The 19,855-nt window shown below is 44.4% G+C and overlaps 1 pseudogene; it reads right to left on the reverse strand.

Moving 5' to 3' along the window:
* Window positions 1–807: 807 nt before the first annotated feature.
* On the reverse strand, window positions 808–11,395 carry LOC127336969 (protein unc-13 homolog; annotated as a pseudogene).
* Window positions 11,396–19,855: the final 8,460 nt, after the last annotated feature.

Raw genomic sequence — 19,855 nt, forward strand, 5'->3', positions numbered from 1 at the left:
AAGTTATGATATATTCTCTAGCGATCTTGTGGGATACAGCAATGTGGCCAGACATTATTTTTTGTTAAATCAAGGAATGTGGTAGCTCATGATTTCACAACTCTTGGTACTAAGCTTTGTATTCTGGTTTGTTGCATGAGCACATTTTGACCTACAATGGCATTTTGATATCCTTGTAAAAGGATTGTTCTCTTGGTATTAAACATTGTTTTCCATTTAAAACTCAAGTTACTCCCACGATCCCTCCCCGACGAAAAAAATTACTGGTGATCCCATCTACTAACGGCTTGAAAGTTTAACAAATGAATCCAGTATTTGACTTGTCAGCATAACAATACTGAAACCTGAACATAACGAGGTCACGGAGGTGTAATGGCCAGCCATGAGCCATGAGTTCACGACTGCAATGTCGCATTTTCCTTGTGTACGTAAGCACCAGTTTTCCATCTCCGTGTGGGCAGGCCCTGGGAGCATGGCCACACGAAAACGGCCTTGAGCGAATCTTGACATCTTCCTATGCTTCCTCCACAGCTCGACGTCGGCGTTGAATAAGCCACGGCCGAGCAGCACATCCATGTAGGACCTGTACACTGGACTAAAAAGAGGATCTGTATGTATAATTTTCGGAAAAAATTGACACATGCTTGCATAAAAAATTCAAATTACTTCATCTTAACTATATTCAGCTCATGCGCAATTTGTAGTACGGTGCTACAGACATTACTTTAATGCACACACTTGATTTGTACTACTATGACTTTGCTGGATTGGGCATCTGTGCGGCTATTGACTTGCATCAAAACATAAGTAATCCATGTAGATTATGATACGAGCTTTTCTTAATTGTAAATTATCCTATTTAATTGTGAATACGTGCATTGCACGTACATGCCAACTAGTTACAGAAGAAAGAGCAGAAGAGTTTTCAGACATCAGGCACTGAACTTCTCTCCCCTCTGCAGTGAAAAAGAAGACTATGCAGTTTTGGCAGATGCTTTAAACAGTTAATTATTTTGATCGAACACACATAATCCACTGCCCGTTGTTGATTAATTACATATTAGGAGTCACACCTCTGCCTGCAATGGCTGCAGAGGCTACGGTCACCGGTGCCTCTTGGGCAGCTGGAACGCGCGCTTCAAGAAGTGGCTGGCGACCTCGTCGTCGCGGTGGGCAGAGCACGCGCAGGATCGTGTCCGGGTCCGTCCTGTTCCACCGTCTCGTCGTCGTCGGCATCGCCAGCTTCTGCCCGGCCCGCGGCGATCCCCCGCACGTCGTCGGCATCGTCGTGATGCTCAGCTCCTCCACCAGCCGCTCCGCGGTCTGGCCCATGAGCGCGACGACGCCCTCCGCCACCTCCGCCTCGCTCTCCACCACGTCCTCCGTCACCAGACCCTCGCCGCGCGTGCAGAAGGCCCGCTTCAGGCTGCGGAGGTCTTCTTCTATCATGGCGTGGTCCTCTTTCGTGAAGCTCCGGTGGTTGCCGCCGGCGAGCAGGACGGTGAGGAATGCTTGTAACGAGGCCTTCATCACCTCCCGCACGGCCACCGGCTAGGAGGAGCGACAGGTTCTGCTTCAGCGTGCGGAGCGCCGGGCGGATGCGCGCGTCCGTGACACCGCCGGCGTAGAGCCCGTCGTAAAAGGACTGGTGCGAGTCGAAGAAGATGAGCCGGTATGCGGCGACCTCGGCGACGTGGGTGATCGCCGATTGCGCCGCCGCGCGAGCGTGGTCGAAGTGGCAGGACGGGGCCGCGAGGAGGCGGTTCGCGGCGGACGGCGAGCCGCAGCCGCTGGCAGAGGAGAAGAAGGAGAGCGACTTGTCGAGCGCCTGGACGTGGCTGAGGACGTAGTGGAGCGTGTTGAGCCGGACGTACAGCCGCTGCGTGCCACGTCTGGTGGACGGCCGCGGACGCGCTCTGGCCGCAGTGGTACACGCTGCCGCCTCGCGGCCCCGTCACGGGCGCCCGGCACGGCGTCACCGCCGCCCGCTTCCACAGCCGCTTTATCGTCGAATCCTGGTTGCACCGAGTCAGCGCCGGCAGCGGCGGGAGGTAGCTCTGCTTGTTGCCGCAAGAGGCGAGGAAGGAGATGTAGTCCAGCTGGAAGACGGCGCTGAGGCCGTCGGCGAGGTCCTGCACCATGTCGTCCCTCGCGCTCACCGGGATCGCGAAGAACTCGTCCATGGTGGCCTTGCCCAGCTTCTTAAGCTCCACCGGTGACTGCGCGTACGGCTCATTCTTCGACCTCGCGATCCAGCTCTGCAAAACAATAATGGAGATTGCCATGTTTGGGATTTTTTTTGCTGGGATCATAGACATGTCTGATCGATGAACCAAATGTGCGGCCAAGAACTTTTGTTCACCTCGGTGTCTTTGGCTCTGACGACGCACTCCTTGGCGACCCGGAGCCGCTCCTCCATCCACGTCCGAAGGAAGCCCACCACGACGGACGCCACGTCGTAGGGCGTCACCTCCCGCACCACCGACCTGCCGCCGTCGTCGCTGTCGGCAACGTCCTCCATCACAACCTGCACCAGCGCCTTCTCGAGCCTGCCGGCCGCGTGCAGCACGCGCACCAGCTCGTCGGTCAGGCAGATGGCCTTTGCCACGTACTGCTTCAGCACGACGCCGAAGCAGCCGTGCAAGGTCGCCGCCGCGACCGCGGCTGGGAACGGGTGCCAGCGGCTCAGCGTCGGGCTGAAGCTCTCGCGCTCCGACACAGCCAGCGGAGTTATGAGTGCACGTGTGGTAAATTTCGGATGATTTCTTGAAGCTGCCATAAACTTTCCTTTTTTAAAATTTGAGGTCTTTCCATTTACGGGTGAGTGCTAGGATAGACAAACAAGCACCCAAATGGGTGGATGCTGCCTAGCCACGTCCAAGCAGAAAATAATAAGCAGCTGTGACACAAACTTGAGGCTCCTTGAAATCAAACATGCTACTAGTAGTTCCCAGGATATCTTTTGTGCGACAAAAGACTAACATGGTAACTAACACAAAAGGTGAACTTCAGAAATATGTTTTTGAGAAGACGGTAGCTGCGACTAGTAATTTCTGAACACTAAGCATCTGTCTTATCTGACTATGTACATATGTGTTGGAGCATCGATGTAGGAATAACATTTTGCTTCCTTGATCATGCTACCACTACGGGCGAACTGCTTGTCTGGAGAAAATGCAACGACATCAGTACATCAGTGAGTTTTTTGTGGGTTTTACTAGAAATGCATAAAAGTTTCTTATCATTTATCTGTATCTTGCATGACCAGGGGTTGTTAAAAAACTGAATAACCTACTTTCAGAAGCCAACTTAGGAATAATTATCAAAATAACTCAATTACTTTCAGAAGCCAACTTAAGCAAGGTATCAAAACAACTCAATTACTTCAGAAGCTTTCAGTTCGAAGAAAAAATACAACTCAATTGGAAATCAGGATGCAACCCAAGTTTATTTGGAAAGGCAACTTAGTCATATACGACATACAACTTAAGTAATATTCCTATGCAACTTAATCTAGTTGATGAAACAACTAAATAGAATCTGGGAAACAACGTAATCATGATGCTGAAACACATGAAGAATATTGACTCAAGTTTATTTAGAAAGTAAACTTTGTCATATACAAGATACAAAATAATGTACTCCATCCAATCCAAATTATTTGACTCCACTTTGTCTAGATACAGATATATATAGATGAGTTTGTTGACTAGATACATCCGTATATAGATAAAGTGGAATCAATTAATTTGGATCGGAGGGAGTAATATTTGTGTGCATCTTAATCTAGTTGATGAAAACAACTAAATAAAATCATATAAAACAACTTAGCTAGTCCAACAAAGCAACTTAGCTGATGAAAAGAAGCAACTTAATTATATTGGTACACTATTGTGGGGCATTTTAGTGTAACTCAAAAACTTAAAGCAACTTAGTTAGATCATAAAAATAACTTAAGCATGTTAATAAAAGAAACTTAATTACATCACTATGCAACTTCGGACATTGCTTGTACACCAACTTGGTTAGATGATAAAATACAACTTAGTTAGATAATGTAAACACCTTAGGCATGTTGTCAAAGCAAATTAATCATGTGCAAAACCAACTTAATTGTAACCTGGAAAATAACTTCACTAAATGTGGTAATAAAAACACCTTAAATTAAAGCCCCCACATCACATGAAAAGTCACTGTGCAAACTAAACCTCTAATACAAGCTATGAAACCAACTTGGTGACAATAGTGTAAGAAAATTACTTATGGAGACAAAGTGACTTAGTTCTATGCTAAGTTGAAGTACGCAAATATGCAGACAAAAAACAACCAGTATCATCTGTAAAACCAACTTCAAAAAATAACTTAAATAAATGTGACAACCAACAACACCTTATTTAAGCCCCCACGCACCACATGCCAAACTAAACCCCTAATACAAGCTATAAAACCAACTTAGTTAAGATGGTGCAAGCAATTTACCTGTGGAGACAAAGCAACTTAGTTGTATGCAAAAATAAATGCAAAATACGTAACTATGTTGACAAAAACAACTAGTATTAGCTGCAAAAACAACTTAATTACGTGGTGAGAAACAACTTAACTATCATACAAAAAACAACCACTTAATTCAGAAGCCAACTTAGTTACATTCGAAAAACCAACTAAACTAGAAGATGAATACACAAGTTAACCAAAATTATAGGTTGAGAAGGCAACTTAGTTAGATTTAGTAAACAAGTTAATTGTGTTCATGAACCAACTTAGTTTGATTCACTAACCAACTAAGCAAGAAGATGAAACACAAAGTAAACATACGGGTGATGAACGTGAGTTCAAAATCAATGGATTAAATGTAAGACCGTTCAGACATTTCAAAGTGGACTAGCTAGGTATGTACCAAAATAAGTGAATCAACACAGTAGGCTAGATATGGACCAAAACGAGTGAATCTAAAAAGCAAAAAATGTCTTACATTGCTGAATGGATGGATTACTGGTCTATTACTTCATACTAGCTGTAAAAAGAAATTAGAAAGGAAAGGAAGTATGTACCAAGTTCGAAACCCGTCTGGGGTTTGCTAAGGTTCATGCTTATGCCCTCACATATTTGGGATGGTCGAAAATGTTGGAGTTCAAACTAACAAATTTAAACGGTTCTTTGAAGATTGTGAGGGGTCCATTAAGATGAATATGCACAAAGCCCAGTTACTGATTTGCTCCATAGTCTAATTTTTTCGCTAAAATAGAATATCATTGATATGTTGTTGTGTGCTAAATGACTCTTAAGGATCACATTAATGAGTATAAAACAGGATACACAACTTACTTCTTTTTTCTAGTACTTCAGGCACCTTAGTATAAACTTACACAAAATCTAACAAATCTAACAAGTCCATCATATTATCTAAGGACTAAGTTTTCTCAGGTTCGTACGTATCGCCTCAGATATATGTTGTACTAGATGGACCTAGCGCGCCTTGTCGCGCCCGTTTTAGCTATTTGCGTTAGATTAAATTGAGCAAATGATTTTAACTTCTTCAGTTTGATAGATAGACAGTCTTTCTCTTCATTATAACCAGCTTGTGAGTGCAATGAGGCTAATGTTTGGCACATAGTTTATGACAAAAAAATCAGACTCATAAGTCATATAGTGCAGAAAAATAACTGCCCAAAATGGTAGTACAATATTACAACAATATTCCAAACCAATTCAATATACAAAAGTGGAAAGAGCAACAAACTTGTAAATATTATAAAATTTGCATGAAACTCTGGCTTCACCATGCTAATAATAATACCAATTGTTCTTCTTATAACAGCAACTGCCTTTGTGCATCATCATGTCCATGAATCCCTTTTACATCCATAGGTTGAAGTAAATATTCTAAGATGGCAGTGACAAGCAGACTTAGCTTCGGATCATTTTGCAACATGAAAAATCTAGTGCATGTAACTGGATTGGGACCACTCTAAAATAAAAGGGATAACAATCAGCATGATAGTCTATTTATTAATTGTTTTCCTGCAAGCAAAAAAGCAAAGTACCCTGCTATCATTTGAAGGGATTAGCTATCTATCTGAGATTTGCAATTAAAGCAAAAAAGCTAACTTCTACTTTAGAAACAATAAGCCTTCAATATAAGGACACTATTGATTGCCAGTAAGGTAGATCGCTTGAGCAACGATGATCCTGGTATAAATGTACGTAGTAACAGTCAACATAGCGAAAGAAAGAAACTCATTCGTCTGATTAAAGGGAGATATATTCAAAGTTCATAAGGTAGCCAACAACGTAGAACTGGTACTTATATTGCAGAAATATCATTTCTACCATGTCACTACTTTAGGTCTGCTTTAGTCTACCCATTTGCTTAATATGGCCCACCTTACCATATCATCAGTGTATCATAGGTAACAACTTCAAAGCATACTCAACCGCAAGCTTCACCATCCATAGCTAGGACTCAGTGAAAGCATAGCTACAAAGAAGAGAAAACAAATGATCATAAGAATCAGGTATCCTGGACAGGCTTCTCTTAAGCGTCATCACAGAGCAAAGGCACAAAATGTCTAACAGGGGACATACAATCCTGCAGCTTGAAGGTGCGCCCAATAGCCAACAAAATCACAGGCTCTCACCAACTTCCCTGGATAAGAGCATCTGCATCAAACTTCTCCCTCATATTTAATGATCGTGGTGTACCTGGAAACACACAAAAGTGTTTCCAACGATTCTCCGTTGCTATGGCCTACAAAACATAATGAAGAAACAGTTCAGCGCAACCTTAAGATAAATCGGGAGCGAAAACCAAAGAACACCTGACAGAAAAGAGAAACTAACAGAACCGACCACGAGCAGGAAGAACATCAGGGCCATTGTGCTGATGAGAACCAGAGGCATCCAAATGGGAAAAAAGAAGCAGCAGTGGAAGGCCGAACCAGCACAAACGGCACCAACTGCATGGACGAAATCAACTACGGCGCCATCAACCCAAATGGCAAAAACCAAGTGAGTAATTCCCTATGAAGCTTTAGCCAATATTTCCACATTCACAGCACATACAAAAAATGATTCTCATATGCTACCAACTTTACCCTAGAGATCATACCAATTACAATGAGATGTCAAATAATGGATCATATACTTCATAGCATACATATGCCAATTTTGTAAAAAAGAAGCATCTTTTATTTCTAGGCAGTTTTGATTGAATCTCGCCGAAGAAATTGAAATTAGTTGGGTTCATCCTCAATACCCCATCCATTTGGGGAGATCTCAAAATTATATATCTCAGCAAAAGAATAGGAAAACATTAGCAATGTTATACGGATTATACTCAATTCATGCACAATAATATCTTTGTGCTCTCAGAGAAAGAAGTAGAGGAAAACATCAACAGTGTTATATGGAATATACTCCAATCATGCAATGTATATATCTTTCGTCAAATGGAAGCGGATTTATGAACAAAATCAATTACTGCCAAAATGCACTGCCAGTTTACTCCTTATCTATCTTCTGGGCTAACAGCAAACCCAAAGTTGCGGAGGCGATAAAAATGTCAAAATCCACCAGCCACCAGTGTTGTTTTAGTGATACAGTCCGCCTCTCTACTATAATTAAATAGGTAGTATAATAAAAAGGAAGATTCTCGAGACACAAAATAATCTTGTGAGCTATAAATTGGAAAATGGCATCTTACAAAAGATTAATATATGGGGAATAAAGACTATTTCCATGTTCCTAGAACCGTCTTTCTCTGCAATCAGTGGACGCAGTGGACCATTCCAAAAAACTATGTATCTTCTTTTCGAACACAACCAGTTTTTTTTGGTATTTAACAGATAGATAAAGCAAGACTGGATATCATGTACTAAACTACATCTTAGTGCTTCAATGTTTAAACTCCATGTGTAACCTACTGACCAGTGTTGATTCAGAAATAGGGATGGGTTCATACTCAATAATTAAGACATCAAGCCTTACTCTGCATTATGACTGATAATTTAGCCATAATGATAATTTTTCTTAGCAGGCCCAAATCTTGGCATTTGAAGGGTGAGTTACCAAGAGGGCCCCAAGAAATTAGGGTCCCCAAAAATTTCTCAAGTACATAATAATTGAACGAATTTAAGGAAAACAGCAAATATGACTAAATTGACTATCTGTGATCAGTAATATAATTTAAACTAACCACATTTGATGTATGATTAGGTGCCAAAGTCATTTAATTTGTTGGGAAAGTATGAGAATAAAACATATCTAGCAGGGCCTTGTATCAACCCAGAGATTCCAAAAAGTGATAGTAACACTGAATTTATCTTCAGTTTCCATGATAGCCTTATTGACTGTGCGTGTAGGTCTAACATTCTTCAGGCTTCCCTTACAAATATCATGAGGAAATCAAATTTCTCTGTGCGTTTACCTTCATTCATGGATGGAAAAAACCAAATAGCTTTTCTTCCAATATTAGAATGAACATTCCATATAATTTGGAGGAAAATTCAGACTTCTAGCAGTCCAGTATTAAATTGAGATAAGAGATCTCTACCAATCTACCGTGATTTAAGTAAAATATCAAAAATGTTCAATGTGAAATAATTAAGACTAAGGCAGGTTATTAGTCGAGGATCACATGTCAAGGCATAGAGCCATAGACTATCACTCTGCATCATCAATCGGAAGCATATATAGTAATAGTGTTCTGGTGAGCGCCAAAAACAAAATAAGTTATCTGAGCCGTGCAATACAACTGAATCAACTTTGCATCAGAGAATATGAGAAGCGTCTGCACACCGGCTCCGCAGCTCGTTCATCTCTTGCGGGACAGATGGCCGTCATCGTCCATTCGCTGCTCGTCGCCTCCCTCGCCCAACCGCATCTCCAACGGCGGCCAGAGACGCCAGAAGTGATGAATATTTTCCTCTACGTGCATGTGGATCGCCATCGCTGTTGCGGTGTCGCACGGCCACACCTCCACATCGATCCAGGGTTCCAGCACCGGTACGGCCATAGCGCCGTCCGTCCTCGCCTCCAGCGCTATTCCCTGCCTTGTTCTAGCACAACGCTAGCAATTCTTCGCGGTGGGTGGGGGTGGTGGGGGAGTGACTGAAGGAGAAGATCGTTGCTACGCGAGTAGAAGTGCCGCCGCATCCAAGAATAGAGAAGGAAGAACGAACCCGCGGTCAAAGCAAGCTCGAACCGACCCGCAACCGCTTGACCTCGCCGACACGTGATGGCAACGACACGCATGCGCTGGCCAAATCACGGCCCATCACCGAACGGAAAAACGCAACGCGAACACCCCTCCAAGCAGGCCCCACGACAGCGATGGGTAGAGCCACCAGAATCGCTCCCAATACTGGGAGCTTAGAGCTCTTAGAAGATACCACCGACTGTGGACCAATAGAACAAAGTATTCTCACGGGGAAAAGCACCACGGAATTACCACACTCATAGAATGCACTCCCAAACAGAGAAGAAACCACCACGAAAGAGGAAAAACGCGAACCACAAACAACGCATTTGAACCATCTATAATCCGCAAAGAAGCTGAAAAACAAAGCCACCCCCAATTACCATAAGCATGCAGGCCACGGCCATCAAATCTTACAGACCAACAGCAGTGTAAACTTTAAAATACGTGAAATACCCAAATCCTTAATACATAGCAAACCCTTGCTCACATGACACCTGAAACAGCCTAGCGCGCTTTGATGCGCCCTTTGAATATTTCAATGAGGCGTCACTTACATATCGCATTAATTCAATACAACAACAGATAGCGCTTTCAAATCATGAAGGAATACGCAGCTGCCAGTCACAGCTCCATGTCATCTAAATAAAAATTTAAAAGTATAAACACAATAGGAAAGTTTATGACTTGCACATGTTTCCAGCAACAAGAAAACAAAAACGCAACATTACAACCAATAATCGATGCTTCCATATACAAAGTTTCAATTTATACGTTTGTCTAAGTTAATAACACCGCTGTAATTATCTGGGAGAACTCATCGTAAAAGCAAGAAACTATCAAGGAGACCTGAATTTGCACAATCTCAGTGGATCATATTTAGACTGTGGCATGCACAAGTAACAAATACAACCTGGAATGATCTGTCTAGATCAGAGGCCTCATACACATAAAGCAAAACATCTACCATCAATGAATCTGAGAACCAAAAGGGAATTTCCTCGGGCTTACCCCTAGAGGAAAGAACCGCATTCTAAACAAACACACTACACAAAAGAAACACATATGCAGCCTACATTAGAACAGAAACTTCACAAGTAGCACTACGGCACCTTAGATCGAAAGCATCGACCCACCGTAAAAGGAAGAAACTATCAAGGAGAACTGCAATTGCACAATCTCAGAAGACCATATTTAGACTGTGGCACACACGTATAACAAATAGAACCTGCAATGTACTGTTTAGATCAGAGGCCTCATACACATAAAATTAAGTATCTACCATGAATTAATCCGAGAATCAAAAGGTAATTTCCCCAGACTTACCCCTAGAGGAAAGAACCACAATAAGCACTGCACACTACCAAAGAACACATACGCAGCCTACATTAAGACATCAACTTCACAAGTAGCACTACATGATCTTAGATCAAAAGCATCGACCTAAGGAACAAAGATTGAATCTTGACAGTAAACACGTGCTAGGTAAAACAGAACATAAACCTATGCTAGAACAATTTATATCACTGCAATCCATACTGAATATTTAAACCTGAATGTCAAACATGTAATAAGCAAAATTGATCCAGGATGAAGCAACCATGAACTACCACAACCATACGACATGGATCTGCAACCCTACTACTAAATGCAGAGTTCGTTTCAGGCCCAGGCAGTTGTGTAGGCAAGCAACATTCTTCAACATCCCTCTACCCACAAAGAATAAAAAAGGCGGAACTAAGCACATCTCCAAATCCAACTCTAAACAACTAAACCAATAAGTCTACATCAGACCTCACAGTACGCACCGTCGAAATCACAAGCAGCCATGGATGCATAAACAGAGTTGCATGAACACGAAACTGAAGAAACAACAAAGCAATAACAGAGCCCGCCGGCTCCAATCAATCAAACCCCGAACCCACCCACCCAAATCCTTAGAAAACGTGCATAAACGCGACCAAACAACTATGAGCACAACAAATCAACGCGACCGGCAAGAACGGCAGACAAATGCGGCACGAAAACGTTGAATCTATAGCAAGCACGAACCAAACGAACGCAGACCAGCCCAATCCCCAAGAAATCCCCAAGAAACGGATCCACGCACAAGCATCACCAATCGAAAACACAAAGGGAATAAACTTGAATCTCACTGGACACTAAATCGAGAAACGTCACAGAGAGAGAAACAGGGGAACATACCAGCGAGAAGAAACAGCCTCCACGGAAGATGCGGGCGGCCACCGCGGCGCAACCCAATCGGACGCACCACCGGAGGCCAGGCACCTCCGCAACCCCCGCCCGCACACAACGCCGCAGCTCCAAGAACGAAAAGAAGAAACCGAGCGAGTCCAAGTCGCCGCGAGGCCGAAGAAAAGAAGAAGTAGAGGACGATGGAAGGCCCAGTCAAAGGAAAAGAAACCGACTTCTGAGCGAGGGTTCTCTCGCTCGTACATGTGACGTCGAACCGCTCGAAACGCCGACTCGCAAAGACACGGCAGCACGCGAGGTAGGACCCACGAAAGCGACCTGCGGCTCTCCCAGGAACGCGCGCGACCCTGGGAGCTTAGTGCTCTTCTAAGATATCAAACATTACTGGATTTCCTGAACAAATTGAACTGAAGGATTCTTTCAGGGTTACGGGGATGCTTGAAGCCTAATGATATTTGCTCCCAAGTTAGATTCAATTAATTGCCAATGCATAGCAACATTTGAATGAAACTAGCAGATAGTTAGATTACGAGAACCACACGTATGAGCTATATATCCTATCCCATATCCTATATACGAGATCAGGGCACCTATCTAACTTGTACTAGTAATTGAGGCACCACGGCGTAAGCCCACACAAAATCCATTTCTATGTCAGGCATACCAAAACCAATCCATTTCATCCCGGACATGACACAAATGGTTTACTACTGTCCTAGTTAGGAGCAGGAACCAGATCGGGATTAATGAACGGTGCATATACAGTGAGTACTAGCAGAGAATCGTGTAGATGGACGCACCTTGTGGCTGTCGGAGATGGAGCGTTGAGGAAGCTGGTCCCGAACCCACTGGCCGGGTCGATCCAGCGCATGTTGAGCCCATAGAGCACCACAGCGGTGATTCCACTGAAATAGGCCAAATACAACACCCGCTGGTCGCTGAGCCGGAACGCCGCCAAGTCCTCTCCCACAAGGCCTCATGCTCCCTCACCGTCTGATTCCTCCTACTTTGCGCCACCGACGGAGGCCCGGAGCGGGGCATACAAGAGGAGGCAGCGCAGAGCAAAGGATGCTCGGGCTGGAGAATTCAGGACAGGCGATTGGTGGCAGGGGAGACGGAGGTGGTGCTGCTGGAGGAGAATGGGCGGTGGGGCGGCGAGGTGGAGGTGGGACGCGATCCACAACCAGAGAGCTCGTCGCATAGCCGCGCCGCCCGTCGTTCGCCGACGAGCACGCCTCCGTCCAGCGCACTCGCGCTCTATCGACGACCTCAACACCTACTTCCTTGCACATCGCTCGCCGCCGAGGAAATCGCCCGACGCCGATGAATCCCTAGTTGAGAAATGGGGAAAGATTTTGGGGAGAGAGAAGGGGACGCTCTGCCACGTTTCCACGTAGGACCCAGGTGGGGTTTGGTCGGGGCGCAGATTATTTCGGTCGGGACGTTGGGCAGGACGCGGCGCGCTATCGTCCGGTTCAGTACGCATCCGACGGTCCACAACCGAGTGCTCGGTTGGACAAATAACATCCAAGCACTTTTTAGCATTTGGGTTTCTGCTTTGTGCACATTGATATATGTTGGATACACCTGCTTTTTAATAACTTTTCTACCATGTCACAATAAGTTGAACCTCGGAGTTATGACTGTCATTCATGATTTTTTCAAGTATGCACATCCATTTTTTTTATGATGTGACAAGTATGGTACTAAGTTGTACCTATGTAATCTACTAAATTGCTTCCTAGTTGTAAAGAAGTGTGTTCCTTTCCTAGTGTCATTTTCTCTGTGCGAAGTTGATTCGCCATGATACTAGAGTTGCTTTTCCGCAACAGCCAAGTTGGTTTTCGAAAAGAAAAAAAGTCATCGAAACATATACAAATGAGATCTACTTTTGAAGATCTAGTTGTCTAGTAGGCATCGATAGTTTGACCTAAATTTGAAATCAAAGAGAAGGTGGTTAGAAAAAATCGAAATTGGCAAAGCAAAGCATGAAATCATAAATTTGTGATGCACTATAGCTATGAAAAGTATCAAACAATGCATACCAAAATGATTTTTTAGAGGAATACTAGTTCAACTTATTTTAATTTTATATTAGTAGCCCAAAATCGAAGTAGTAGTTGGATATTTTTGAACTTGATCTGTAGTAGTGGGCAAAACCCTAGTTTAACCTATTTAATCATAGATTCGTAGGTCGATTTTTCTACTTTTTTATTATTACTATGCAAAGACATGTGTGTTTGCCCGTCGAGTGAAACTCGGAGGAAGAGGGATCACTCGGAAGGAGAGAAGAAGGGAGAGAATTATGGTGTCTCCCCTTTTTCGTGTGATGATGTTGACTTTTGTGCAGGGTTTGTCAGTGAGCAGGAGCGAGCGAGCGAGCGAGCGAGCGAGTCGAGCGAGGCCGAGAATGAGAGAGATTTGTTTTTTTTTTGTGAGAGGGACAACCGAAGGATCCAGAAGGACCCACATACTTCCGATACGCATCCTGATGCGTCTTCTCTTGACAAAGAAAATGGCTGGGAGTTTGCGTACCTATTGCACGTGACTTGTGCTCACTGAAGTGTGGGACCTCACGCATGGGCATCACACGTAAGTGACAGACCTGTTGATGTAAAAACTCGGTTGATTATTATACTACTACATTTATACAAAGTTTCCTATGGATTCAAGGGTACGAAAGCCAAGTTAAATCATTTACATGACATTATTTTTTCCATGAAGCCAAGTTAACTCATTTATCAATTGGTACATTTTGGAGTGACTAAGAAGGATCCAGGCTTACTTTTTCATTTTCATGTTTTAAACATGTTTAAATCTTGGTCAAACCTATGACTTGACCAAGATTCAAATGGGCATAAAAATTCAAAAAAAATCAAAAAACAAAAGAAAAAACAAAAGCACGCCGTCTTCCTATGTCATATAGTAAGCATTCAAGGTGATAAACAAGGTCTGGCATATTCAAACCACAAAAATCATGTATCTACCCCCTAACCCTAAACAAGGATCCAGGCTTACCCTTTTCATTTTCATGTTTTAAACTTGTTCAAATCTTGGTCAAACTTAGGATTTGACGAAGATTCAAATGGGCGTAAAAATACTTAGAAAAATCATGTACGTATCTACCCCAAACCCTAAACTCTATCTTACGAAGCCAAGCATGAAGAGAAGCCTAACGGTGAAAACGGATTGCAAATCTGATACACAGTTTACAAGTTATGACTTTTTAAATTTTCTCCATTTAAATTAAATGCACGTGTGGTAAATTTCGGATGATTTCTTGGAGCTGCCATAAACTTTCCTTTTTTAAAATTTGAGGTCTTTCCATTTACGGGTGAGTGCTAGGATAGACAAACAAGCAGCCAAATGGGTGGATGCTGCCTAGCCACGTCCTTTTCCTTCGTTCTTTTCTATCACACACGATGCGTGACCATGGCGTGCTCCACGCTGCCGTGAGCCCCCTCCTCCTTTCTACCTGCTCCCCCTTCCTTATCTTCTCCAGGAGGAATCCCTGGACCACTCCAACCACCCAGCATCCTCACCCACGCATCTCCCCTTCCCATTCTTTCTTCCTCTCCAAGAAGAACAAACGGAGGAGAAAAACCACCGTGCGTCTCCGCCCGAAATTCGCCGACGCCCCACCACCTCCGGCCGTCCCCTTGTGTTTTGAGGCCACCTCCAGCTGCGCCTCGCCGCCGCGAATCTTCTGGCACAAGAAATCGAGTCGGGGAACCTCCCCAGCCGTCGCCATCTTCATCGTTTCCCCTCAGTACTGGCGGACGTTTTCGACGTCTCCGGCCGCCTCCGTCCTCCTCCGGCCGCCCCGAGCCCTTCTACACGTTCCTGGTGAGCCCAGATTCACCTTGGTCCTCTCCGCTCTCTCCCTTGCCACCTCGCTTGACATCCCGATGGTGACCCTCGTCCTCCACCGCAGATGGTCATCGCCGGCGCCCTCCGGTGTTTCCCTGCACGGCGCGCCGCCACCTTCAGGTTCACCTCGTCGAGGCGGTTCCAACGCGCCCAACCGCTCCTCCTGGATAGAACCACATCGCCCGCGCGCGCCATGCCGACGCTCGGTGGTCACCGCCCGCGCTGGCATCCTCGCGTCGAACAGTTGGTGTGTATGCCCGCATGGTCCGCCACGGTGGCGTCTGACATGGCGCGGGTCCCGCTCGTCAGACTCTGAGGCTAGTGTCCTCCTCGGTAACAAACGCCTCCCAGATCCAGATCTGTCTCTTTTTGCAAAGAGGCACCTCCATCCTTTTTCTTTCTAACCCGTGGCCCCTGCAAATGTCTGTTTTCCGGTAACCCCCCTGGAAATCATGTGAAGCAGGCTGGGGCCCTCCTGCGTCGTCAGCTGCCATGTCATCCTCTCCTGGCCCGCTCGTCAGCCTCTGCGGGTATGTCTGCTCTTGGTGAGAAAAGGCCCAGCTCTTTTCTGTTTTACTGAAAATTCCAGAAATGTGTATATCTCGTATAAATCATATCTTTAAACCGGATTTCGAAATAAAAAGTGTTCTATATGAATTTTGATCAGAAAAATGCACTGAACATGAATATGCCATCCTTTCATCTGTTTGCATATCGCATCATGTCGAGCCGTGATAGTTTGTGCATTTCACCTCACATATATGAGGAGTATTTCGGATATCCACCTAAGGTTTCCCCGCTCCGTTTAACTTTGAAGTAGCTCACCCTTGCCATGTCGTGCCATGCTAATCCACCCTTAACTTTGTCGGTAGAAATGCAAGTCCAACCTAATTTGATTGTTCGGAGTTCCGACTCCGATTAATATGGATAAGTTGCATCGCATCATCGTTGCCATGTCATGCATATTATCTTGATCATGCCGATTCTTCTTCCGTAGTAGTAAGATTGCATACGTTGTGTGTTCCAGCATTTGCTTCTTCCCGGAGAGGATCATGAAGTGGTGATGTGAGATACGACGAGTTCTCCGACAAGTTATTCTGCAGCTTTTCACAGGCGAGCTCTCCCTCTTCACCTATTTTATATTTTGCTCTCCCTCTCACTGCTATCCTTATGTTGCGATTCTTTATCGAGTCACGTGTCCTATTCTACTTGTTTACCATAATAATCCTATATGTATCATTCATTACCCATAGTCGCTGCTTGATGTTTGAGCCTTGCGGGTCGTAGGCGTGTTTAGGCTCTATTGTTTATCTCGATCTGTTATCAGGATATGTTGGATTATTGGGAGGTTATCACATGCTATATCAATTGTTGGAGATATTAATGCTTTACTTTATTGATAACAACTAAAATTGTAAGCAGAGGCATCTGTGAGTGAAAGTGCATGGAGCCCCCATGTGTGGTTTTGGTAATTAATGACAATCCCTATGGACTAATGTTTGCATTGAGTTATATTTGTAGGAGTTGTCCATAGGCAATTCTTGAACCATTTGTTGGCTTCAAGGTTGCAATAAGAAGAAATTGATGAAGGATATCAAGTGTCAAGTATGTCTTGAAGATGAAGATGAAGTGAGCCCTAAAGTTACTTCAAGACATCAATATGATGAAGAATGAAGAATGAAGTGCAAGTTCAAGATGAGCCAACTCGAAGAGTTCATAAGCTTGAAGCTTGCCATGGAGAAATGAAGTGCAAGTTCAAGATGAGCCATCTCGAAGAGATCCTTTGCTTGAGTCTTGCCATCCATATGGTGATCATGGATATGTGAAGATGCACTGAAGAAGAAGCTCTCCCATGGTGGATTATGGGGGAGCAATCCACATGGTGGTCATGGTTATGTGAAGATGCGCCGAAGAAGAAGCTCTCCCATGGTGGATTATGGGGGAGCAATCCACAAGACTTCGTCAAGCAAGCACAAGCAAGAAAGACGTTCCATCTTGTTGAGGTCAAGATCGTCGTCATCGAGCTCAAGTGGAATGCGCAAGTATAAGGTTTGCTCTTGATAGGGTTTCTTTCTCACCGGTCTCATAGTGTAGTTGGAGACCGGTTTATAATTTAGTTGCCGTACTATCAAGAGGGCTCTCGAGTGAGTAACTCGATCGTATCGTTCGGAGAGAGATCAAACCTTTGTATCCTTGCATCATCTTTCTTGGTTGTTATTTGGACCTTATCCATGTGATGTTTTAGAGCTTGTGCTTATTCTCATGACAAGCTCTAGTTCATCGAAAACGGATTTCGCATAGATCACTTGTTGCGTTTTCGAGTTTGGTTCATCATCTTACTTGGTTTTATTTGGATCTTATCCATGTGATGTTTTAGAGCTTGTGCTTATTCTCATGACAAGCTCTAGTTCATTGAGAATGGTTTTTCCATGGGCAACTTGTTGCATTTTCAAGATTGGAGGTTTTACCGGTATGTCTTTTTGAGATAGGTCAAACCTTTCATCATTTGTTTCTATCCTCCTTTGCTGGACTATGATGTTTCTATGCATATTGTTGTAGAGCTTGTTGTTGTGATTTCAACAAGCCCAAGATCATCGAAATCGGAGTCCGGATGCAAAAGTTATGCCCGTTTTAGTTTTGGTGTTTCTGCAGTTTGCTTAGGCCGGATATTTCGGAAATATCCGGGCCGGATTATCCGGGCCGGATATTTTGGAAATATCCGGCCCCCTCGAAATCGGCTAAGGACCTGAGGAATTGCTGCTCAGTATAGGGGCCGGACATTTGCCCGGATATTGTCCCGGTTTTGTCCCAGGGCCGGATTATCCGGGCCGACATTTCGGAAATATCCGGCCCCTCGAAAAATGGCTAAGGACCTGAAGAAAAGCAAGTCTGATGTGAGGCCGGACTTTTGGCCGGATTTTGACCAGGTTTTGTCCCTGTGGCCGGATTATCCGGGGGGGCGGATTATCCGGCCCTTACTTAGGCCGGATTATCCGGCCCTGGTTTTGCCCAACAGCTCGATTTTCTTGGGGGGTGTAAATACCCCCCTTCTTCCTCCTTGGGCTGTGGCTTCTCTCACTCTCTCTCTCCTCCATTGTTGAACTAGAGAAGCTTGCACTATCTCTCAATCCCTCCATGATTCTTGCCCCCATTTGAGGGAAAAGAGAGAGGAGATCTAGATCTACATTTCTACCAATCAAATCCATCTCTTTGTGAGTGGAACTCTCTAGATCTTGATCTTGGTGTTCTTTGTGAATTCCTTTGTTCTTCCTCTCTTATTCCCCCAATAGCTTTTGTAGCTTTGTTGGAATTTGAGAGAGAAGGACTTGAGCATCTTTGTGGTGTTCTTGCCATTGCATTTGGTGCATCGGTTTGAGTTCTCCACGGTGATTCGTGGAGGTGAAAGCAAGAAAGTTGTTACTCTTGGGTTCTTGGAACCCTAAACGGATTCTAGGCCTTTGTGGCGGTTTGTTGGGAGCCTCCAATTAAGTTGTGGATGTGTGCCCCAATCTTTGTGTAAGGCCCGGTTTCCGCCTCGAAGGAAATCCCTTAGTGGAACCGTGACCTAGGCCTTTGTGGCGAGGGTCACCGGAGATTTAGGTGAGGCGCCTTCGTGGCGTTCGGTGTGTGGTGTGAGTACCGCATCTTGGGGTGAGGCCTTTGTGGCGTTGGTGTGCATCGAGCAACCACACCTCAAGGTGAGCCTCTTGTGGCGTTCGGGAGCACTAAGCAACCGCACCTCTCCACCGGAGATTAGCACTCACAAGAGTGTGAACTCCGGGATAAATCATCGTCTCCCGCGTGCCTCGGTTATCTCTATACCCGAGCTCTTTACTTATGCACTTTACCTTGTGATAGCCATCGTGCTTGAAGTTATATATATCTTGCTATCACATACTTGCTTGTATTGCTTAGCTTAAGTTGTTGGTGCACATAGGTGAACCTTTGCTTAGAATAAGTTGTTGGTGCACATAGGTGAACCATAGTATATAGGCTTTGGGCTTGACAAAGTAAACGCTAGTTTTATTCCGCATTTGTTAAGCCCATCTCGTAAAAGTTTTAAATCGTCTATTCACCCCCCCTCTAGGCGACATCCCTGTCCTTTCAATTGGTATCAGAGCAAGGTCTCTCATTCTTAGGCTTCACCGCCTTGAGAGTAAGGATGTCGGTTAGGGGATTAGCGCACAATAACTTGTTTATATTTGATGGCACAAAGTATGATCTATGGAAAATTTATGTGCTTAATATTTTGCGGCGTATGTCCCCGGACATGGAGCGATTTCTTGACATGGGTTTTTCTTCTCCTAAGGATCCTCAAAATTTATCTCTTAAGGAGGAGAAAAACTCTTGTCTCGATGCTCTTGCTTCTCATGTGTTTTCCATTGTTGTGAGCAATGTAGTTACTTCTTCAATCATGCCTTTTGGGAGCGCTCATGAATTATGGACAAAGCTTCAAGATAAATATGATGTGTCCACTATCATTGAGGATGATTGTTTTGCTTCCACTTCCGGCCGTGATGAGTTCTCATCTTCATCCACTTCACCAAAGTGTGGTAAGACACAAGGTAATGATAT

Source organism: Lolium perenne, chromosome 2, assembly GCF_019359855.2.
Source record: "Lolium perenne isolate Kyuss_39 chromosome 2, Kyuss_2.0, whole genome shotgun sequence".
Lineage (NCBI taxonomy): Eukaryota > Viridiplantae > Streptophyta > Magnoliopsida > Poales > Poaceae > Lolium > Lolium perenne.